Source organism: Mastigoproctus giganteus, chromosome 11 (genome assembly GCF_048544385.1).
Source record: "Mastigoproctus giganteus isolate SK-2022 chromosome 11, ASM4854438v1, whole genome shotgun sequence".
Taxonomy (NCBI): Eukaryota; Metazoa; Arthropoda; class Arachnida; order Uropygi; family Thelyphonidae; genus Mastigoproctus; species Mastigoproctus giganteus.
The window spans coordinates 179,952,642-179,962,337 of NC_143585.1; positions in this window are offsets into that span (position 1 = coordinate 179,952,642).

Here is a 9,696-nt window from a genome sequence, read left to right on the forward strand (position 1 = left end):
CAAATGTGACTTTGAAATAGTAGACCACTCATGACACTTTCGCCACCGCCTATGGCTAGTCACTTAACATATTAAACAATCCAAAGGCAAAAAACTGCCACAAAGGCATACGTCTATACCCCATCTTAGAGACAACCATTTTAATGCTGGATAAACACTGGAGTAAAAGAGCGCATGTCTGTGCAACAATAGCAAATGAATAACGTGCCTCACTCTCATCTCATTGCACCTATCAGTTGTATTTAAAATAGTTTAAAAAGAGACTCGTTAGTCTTGAAAGCTACTGCTACTCATTATATATTTTATTATATTAAATTAAACTGGGTTATCATTGTATATATATTTTTCTTAACCATGGACCCCAGTACACCAGACCCATTCGTTACAATTAGACCAATGACTTTAAATGGCCCCACAAGAAGAAATCCGACCAGGAAACCTTCGATTCAGGTAATTGCAGGCTATGTGTCTGAAATCTGTGGGAGCGCCATCATGAAATGTATTGATGAATGATCAGTAGCGTGTTGTGGAGAAATCAGGCTTATTGTTTTCCAGATAGTTTCTGTAGGCCTGTCCTGTGAGTTTGTTTGGAAATACATGGGACTCAAGAAAATTATCTCCAAAAATACCCGCCCAGATGAGGCTGAACCACTGTTGATGTGATGGAAGAATTGCTTGTGGGGTTTTTTTCAGCCCATACTTGGCGATTGTGAAAGTTTTGGTTCCAACTTGTGTGAACTGTGCTTCATCTGTAATATCACTAAGGCAGGAAAGAGGATTTGTACCACATTTCTGCAAGAACCACATTACTCATGTGTGTTATCTTCTGATGACAAGGCCCATTGCAGATGGTATCAAAATAGCCAAACGTTGAACATCCGGTTGCATTGCTATTCTGCGTGCTGATTCCAGAAGTAGCACGCACAACCAATTTCTTCTCTACTTCAGGAGTCGTAGATCTTGGTCATCCTCTGTCGGTAGCATGAGGTGTAAAGGTCCCATATTCACAAAGATGGCGATAGATACCTTCACACATTTTCCTTTTTGGACATCTTCGTTCTTGCAACCTTAAATATTATAAACGACGAGACTCCAGAGCAGAGCCGCTGGCCAATCAAGAGCAAGCGGTTATGTACATAAAGTGCATATTCACTTGTTCCTGTTTGAGTACATGGTCGGAATAGAAAACCACCAGATTCTGGTAATTTGTGATAAAGGATAATCAGGAAATGGATGGATTGTAAAAAAGGATAATAACCTGCAGGAGATTGCACTTGCTCCCAAGTAACTAACCGGATATTCCGGTTAGTTACTTGGGAGCAAGGCATTTCTGGAACTATGTTGATATAAAATATTTGTATTGCCTACATATGAGAAACACATTCCTGAAGTTATGTTGTGTATTTTTCAAACACACTGCATATCAGTGAGAAAACTCCAGGACCTGCTTTGGCAGCCTGTCTCCACTAAGAAAACTATATCTTACTGCACAATTACCCCACATCTGGTTCATTCTCCATCTCCCTGACTAATACCATGCAGTTTATGTTTCTCTTGTGTTACTGCAACCCATATGCAGTACTTTACATTTGTCAAAATTAAACTTCAGTTGCCACTGCTCAGACCATCTACCTAACTTGTAGATCCTGATCCAAAAGTATACTGTTTTTACTTTCATTAACAATCCTACCAACCTTTGTATCATCTGCAAACTTGGACATTACACCTGTTATACCTTCATCGATATCATTAATAAATACATAATGGGCCCAGCACCGAACTCTGGGAGACTCCAATAATAATATTACTCCATGTAGAGCAGTGTCCATTTATTATCACCCTCTGCTGTTTCCCATTCAACCATCTGTTTATCCATAATAATTCATGCCAACCCACTCCAATCTGCACAGCAGTCTACTATGTGCCATAGTATCGAAAGCTTCCCTGAAATCCAAGTACAATGGTCCCTCTGGTCACAAACAAATCGGCTCACTAACAATTTATGAACAAATTTTGACTCAACCCGTGAACAATGCCTCGGTGCACGAATGCACAAAAATGGCTTTGGTGCCATGTTTTCGGCATGCGAACAGCATCAGTTGTACTTGGGTTTGCGCGCTGTGAGCATTGTTGTTGCATTGTTCTTGATACAAGTGTTTTTTGCTTTTTGCATAAAATTAACCCTCCTTATGGCTCCCAAGAAATTGAAATGTGTTAGTGACGTGTAAAGAAGCCTAAACGTATTACAGGGGAAACCAAGAAGGAAATAATAGCTAAACAGGAGAATGGTGTTTATATTTCTGATTTGGCCAAGCAGTACGACCTGGCTAAATCTACGATCTGTACTATCATAAAGAACAAATATGCGCTAAAGATGGCTGATGTGGCTAAAGGAGTGACTATGTTAATGAAGCAAAGGTCTCAAGTGTTAGAAGTAGAAAAATTATTGTTAGTTTGTGTTAATGAAAAGCAGCTTCCTGGAGATAGTGTTAGCAAGGCCCTAATATGGTATAAGGCTTTACTTTTGCATGGTGATTTCGTGCCAAAAACAAGTGATGCTAGCGTTGACGAATTTAAAGCAAGTAGAGGCTGGTTCGAGATGTTTCGTCGACAAACTGGAATTCATAGTGTTGTTAGGCTTGGAGACGCAGCTAGTTCGGACAAAAAAGGAGCAGATGCCTATGTGGAGGAATTTTGAAACTTATCAACATCTCAAGGTTATGTACCACATGAAGTTTTTAATTACGATGAAACGGGACTTTTTTGGAAAAAAATGCCAAGAAGGACCTACATAACCCAAGAGGAAAAGTCACTGCTTGGCCACAAACCAATGAAGGATAGGCTTACACTTTTATTCTGCGCTAATGCAAGTGGGGATTGTAAGATTAAGCCTCTTTTAGTTTACCACTGAAAATCCACATTCTTTTTAATGCAATAAAGTGTTAAAGGGTAAACTTCCGGTATTGTGGAGAACGAATAGAAAAGCTTGAGTAACAAGATTACTTTTTATGGAGTGGTTGACTGATGTTTTTACGCCAACTGTAAAGAAAGACCTTGAAAATAATTTGCCCCTTAAGTGTCTGCTGGTTAGGGACAATGCTCCTGCCCATCCTCAAGTATGGAAGAAGACCTTGATGTTGAATACAACTTCATAAAAGTCAGATTTCTGCCTCCTAACACCACTCCTCTCATCCAGCCCACAGACCATCCGACTTCAAGAAGATATATATATACCAAGGCTTGTGTTTCGAGGTGACCAACGACACAGATTTCATGCTGCGTGATTTTTGAAAGGATCACTTCCATATCCTCCACTGCATAAACCTCATTGACAAGGCATGGAACAATGTCTGTAACCGCACATCTCAATTTGCCTGGAGGAGACTTTGACTTTGGCCAGGTTGTGTGCCTGATAGAAACTTCGAGGAGACAGATGTAACTAGTAAACAATACCGTGACCATTGGCAAGAGTTTGCTTGGGCTTGGAGGTCGAGGATGATGCTGTGGAGCTGGTGGAGGACCACAAACAAGAACTGAACACAGAACTTGAGTTGCAACATGAACAGATGAAAGTTATGCAGGACTACTCGGAAGAGGAAGAGGTGGTACCTGTTTCAAGTGCTGAGATCAAAGAAATTTGTAGCAAGTGGAGTGAAGTGCAGGTTTTCATTGAGAAGCATCACCCTAACAGAACTGTGACCAGTAGAGCAGTGGACATTTAAAATCACAATGTGATGTCCCATTCTCGGAAAATTATCCAACACAGAAAAAGACAAATGCCTCTGGATTGTTATCTTGTGAAAACACCAGACACCGAGCCAGCAATCGAACCAATTCCCAGGACAAGAGAAAAAAACACTAGAAAGGCCCACCGTTATTATGGAATGGGACCCTCCTTCTAAGTAGTCTTCCACCTGTGCCAGCAACTATCAACTACAAAGGTAAAATTATACTGGATATTATATATTTTTGCCACAGAAATCCAAAAAAGCTTTCTGGGGAAGGTGAATGGATTAATTGGATTTGCATTTTTTTATGTGAACCTCAAACACGAGAGATATTAGAACCTATAGTACTTAGTACCGTGTTGGGTTGGAGGTTGGCAAGACGAAAGAAGATATTTGGTGACATTGGACTTGATCTTCTGTAGACTAATTTTCTGGAAATGCGAATGAAGGAAGGTTGTTCCAGAAAGTGGCAGTTGAATGAATAAATGAGGAAGATGAAAAGTTGGTTCTGTGGGTTTGAAGTTGGACAGTAAATGGATGTTGGCTGGTGGTGGCATGAGTTGGGACTGTTCTGAAAGAGAGAGCAGGAATTATAGAAGCCAATTCAGAAAAGCAGTGCCCGTGGAAGTATCTGTAGAAGAGGCATGCAGCAGAGACAGTACGTCTATGAGAAAGCTAGTGGAGAGACTGTTAGAGATAAATCGCTAATTAACCTACTGCCCTGTTCTGAATGGAATCAAGAAGCCTGAGAGAGGTTTTGGGGGCACCACCCCAGATGTGAGAACAATACTCCATGGCAGGGCGGATTTGCAATTTATACAAAGTGAGCAGCTGTTTGGAAGAAAAGTATCGCCGAGAGCGAAAGAAAAAACCAAGTTTTTTAGATGCAGAGGAAGCAATATTTGTAATGTACTTGTGCCAAGAGAGATTAGAAGTAAGGGTAATCCCCAAAAGAAAGATATCATTTTGCCTAGAAATCAGTGTCACTAAAGATAAGCATAAGAGCAGAAGAATACTTTTTCCGAGATATAAGACAAGACTGAGTTTTAGAAGGGTTGAAATCAACTAAGTTGTCTTTGCACCACTGGAGAATTACCTGAAGATCGGCATTTAAGGAATTGGTACCAGATTTTCGAGAAGTTGAAGCTGATTGAACAAGACAAGGTTTCTCAAAATGGAAAGTGTAAAGAATGTGCTATCATCGGCAAAACTATGGATAGGATTTCCAGTCAATGCAAGAAGGTCATTAATATACAAGAGGAAAAGAGTGGGGGAAAGAACTGAACCTTGGGGGACACCAGCATTAATGGAGAAGTTAGAAGACAGAGAGCCATCTACCATCACCCTCAGTGAGCGATCAGAGAGAAAACTGGATAACAAATTACTGAAAACAGTTGGAAAACCATAAGATGGAAGCTTGTTTAGAAGACCTTTATGCCAAACAGGATCAAAAGCCTTTGAGATGTCAACAGCAACTACTTATGTTTCACCGAACCTTTCCATTGAATTAGTCCAGCATATCACCAGAGGATCGACACTGATGGAATCCATACTGGCGATCATTGATCAAACGGAAGGTTTCTAGCTAGTTTAAGAGTTGGTGGGTAATTGATTTCTCCATTACTTTAGAAAGAGTAGACGTAATTGCAATGGGACGATAATTGGATGAGAGGGATTTGTCACCCTTTTTCAACTGGCTGGATATGAGAAAATTTCCAAGCAGCAGGAAAAACACCTTTAAAATAAGAAAGCGAAAAAAAGGCGGCAAAGAATAGGAGTAAGTTCAGGAGCACAGGTTTTGAGAACAAGTGGAGAAATACCATCCGGACCTGGAGCTTGCTTAGCATCAAGATTCATCAAAATCCTTCTGATATTCTTTTGATGGAAGACCACAGGAGGCATTGAATGGACAGTGTTGGGAATGGTGGGAGGTATTTTAATAGGATCATTAATACATGAGCTGGAAGAAAAATGGGATGCTAGAAGGTCAGCTTTATCCTTAGCTGAAGTGACAACAGAACCATCTGGTTTGGACAGTGGTGGGAGCAGAGATGGGCAAAAGTTACGGCCAATAGCTTTGGCAAGAGACCAGAATGCTCGGCTACCATTAGGGCAAGAAGCAAGTTTTATACTCTTAGCCTGTTCAGACTCTAGTTTGGACTGATAAATGACTGCTTTACAATTGTTGCGAGCTTTTGTGTAGGCAGAAAATGTAACTGAAGAATTAGAAACAAGCCAATTACAATATGCAACATTCTTCTGTTAAACAGCCTTAGCACATTTATTGGAAAACCAAGGTTTAGATAAAGGACAAGATTTTAAAGTGGAGTGTGGGATAAAGGATTCCATTCCTGCAAGAATAATTTCACTGATACGATCTGAGCAAACGTTGACATCAAAAGTTTGGAAACAGTAATCCGACCAAAGAAAAGAAGTCTCGCAGGTCATCCCGTTTTGCATTCTTGTAATGCCAAACAACACGAGGTTGGGAATAGCCATGAGATAAAGGCTCCATTGGAGAAGAGACAATTACCAAGTTGTGATCTGAACTGACTAAAGGACCTCTCACTTTGACCGTGCACTTAGAAGGGTTGTTTGTGAGAAAAAGATCAAACATATTGTCTGTATGATTAGGATTGTCCGGTATTCTTGCAGGTAAATGAACAATGTGTGTGCTAGGTCATTAGTAATTGCAAAAGCCTCAGTATCTCGACCTGCTGGGTCAGTGTGACTAGAAAACGGAAGCCAGCTGCTGTTATGAACATTAAAATCACCAAGGAAAATTACCTCACTGTTGGGAAAGTTGGACTAGAGAAAGTCAAGTTGCAAAGAGAGGAAGTCAAAGAGCTCCAAGTGTGATTAGTGGAGTTGGGAGATCGGTAGAGACAACAGATGAATTTAACATAATGAGGTAGAGAGATTTTAAGCCAGAGAAGATCAAAGAGGAGATTCCAAATTGCGAAGTCTCTGACAGGGACTATCAGAACGGACATATGCACATGTACCACCTTTGAGGTGAAAGAATCATACAGCGAATAATTTGGGCATCTGAGATGAGCAGTAGTTGAATCAACCGAGAACTGAGATTCTGTCAGAAAAATGACATTGGGTTCGGCAGACTGCAAGTGGAAATGGACATCGTTGAGATTAGAATTGAGACCACGCGTATTAGGGAAATGAATTAGGAAGTCCTTGGGAGGTTTAGATCTTTTCACAGATAAGCCTGTTCTATTAGTTTGACAATTCATGGTGTATTCAATAGTAAGAAAAAGTGGTGGGCATGCTGTACGAAGTAGTGAAATTTGGATATGGCATACACGTGGTAAGAATATACCCAGTTCCTTGACATAACGTGGCCTCGACAATGGCCCCCGCATACACACTACTCGGACTCCCTCCAGTCACTGTATGGCAGAGTAGAGGTAGTAAGATTATACGCTAGCTGATCCGGATGCCTCCTAGAGAGTTACCAATAGGTTTGGTCCAGTGTACTAACTAGTGGCCGGCCTGCGAACACCGATTTAGAGCTGTACCCTCGAAGTGTAAGGAATATTGGATCTCGCCACGACATTCATCATGACCTCAAAAGTCATCAATCATACTGCATGATGGAAGAGATTGGGAAGGGTTGACCGGAACTTAGCTCTAGAGACTAGACATGGGTTCCACCACTTCAAGCCTCCAATGAGCAAAGTGGTGGTATTGCAACGGTTGATGAGTCATCTAGCACCTAGTACTGCCTGGTAACAGAGGGGCAGCGTTCCTTCATGTGGTGTGGGCGCCACGCCTCGACCCCTGCTTACGTTGGTTCACACCTGGGTGGTCACCCGCCACGTACTTGTGCATGGAGGTTATACCAAGGATTACTAACAGTCCCACCATTGTGAAGCTGCAAGCAGAGGATTTAGCTCTTACAGACCGTCCAGACTTCGCCAAAATTGGGTCCACTTGGCTTGAGTGTGCCCCGAATATCAGTTCCATCAGCGTTTTAGACTCCCAGGTAGCAAGTACAGCTTTAGCATATCTGAGACAATGTCTGTGACAACCTCAGGGACCAAACATTAATTTCAATAGAAAAAATTAAGGTCTGCCAGAAATCATTGGAAGTCTGTTTAGCTGAAATTGCATAGAACACCATATCCAAGTTTCAAGCTCCAGGGTCTCATAGAAGTTGAGATATGACTTTCTATTAATTTTAATTAAATTTATTACAAAAAAATAATCCTCTTGTAGAAGTATGGAAACAATGGTCCGAAGGAGACTGAAAATGCATATAATTATGCATTTTCTGTCAATGGAAGGTCAGTCAAATTTCAGTCAAATTTCACCTGGTTACAGTAACTTTGCAAGATGCCCATCATTACAAAAAGACTTTCTGGAAGACGATTCTACGTATGTATGCAAGATGCTTTCTTGCAGTACTGGGCATCTTGCAGTACTGGGCATCTTGCCCATCATTTGCAGGAAAGCAATTAACTCTTAAACTAAATTCACTTTACTATTATTTATGAACAAAAATATTAATATTATGCACTTATTCTTATGTAGCTCAAGATACAATTATTCCTAAGTATATCTTCTTAAAACAGTTTCCTAAGAGCATTTTCTTCATGTAACCATACATTGCTATTATTTATGAACACCTTATATCAAAGGAATAACATTACATACTTGTTTCTATGTAGCTCATCATACAATAATTCCTAAGCATCTTAAGGGCATTCTTTTTCTTCATATCTACCTAAAATCAGTTTCCTAACAGCATTTTTTTCATATAAACATACATTGCTAAGATTCCTCTCAAGCAGCAAATGGTGTACAGGCATACCTCGAATAATGAATAGGATGTGTTCCACGAATTACTTCGTTAAGCGAAACTTCGTTTTCAGAGGTAAAAATACTATGGCCAGAATAGGGATACGTTCCTACGTAAAGAAAATGAAAGCTTTTTTTTCGAACAAAGAAAAGTTTTATTAAATAAACAGTCAACTTACATACAAAGTGAAATCACATTTTAAAATATGAGTCTAAAGTTGATTGCTTATGCTTTTTTTCTCTTTCATTTAACAATTGCCTATACGGAGTTATTGCATTTAACACTGATCGCTTAACAATAAAACTTCTTCCTAAATCAGGATCATTTTCACTAAAAAAATTTAAAACGTTTTCAATGTCATTTAAGCACCTTTTTAAATCTTTGGTTGTTAACACTTTTTCAGCAGGAACTTCTTTAACTTCGTCTTCATTATCTTTGTCGCTAACAAGGTTTTCTAAATCTTCCACTGAAAAACCATCATCTTCTGCATTCAATAAATTTCTAACATCCTCTTCATCGACATTTTCGAAACCTATTGATTGAGCCATCTGGATAACTTCATTTCTAATTTCTTGGATGTTATTTTCTTCTTCTCGTACAACTTCTGGCCATATTTTGCGCCAAACTCCATTTAAGCATTTCTTAGTGACTTCTTTCCAAGAACTATCAATGTTTTCAATTGCGTTTTTAATGGTGTAGTTTTTCCAAAAAGTTTTAACTGTCATTTCCTCTTTATCCTCTAGTTCAGTTAAATTACTTAATGTTCGACGCAGATAATAAGCTTTAAATGATGCTATTACTCCCTGATCCAATGGTTGAATCAGGAAAGTTGTGTTTGCTGGAAGAAACACAACTTTGACAGGAATGCATGTGTCCAACGTGTTAAGATCAGTAGGATGTCCCGGAGCATTGTCTAACAACAAAAGAGCTTTTTCTTCAAAGTTTTTTTTTTTTTTGACAATACCGTTTTACTCCAGGACAAAAGTGGTTAACAAACCAATCAGTAAATAACTCCTTGGTAACCCACGCTTTTCTATTTGCTTTCCATATTACAGGTAAATTCATTTTTATGTTACCTTTTAACGCCCTCGGATTTTCTGAATGGTAAACTAATAACAATTTTAATTTATAATCGCCAGAGGCATTTGATCC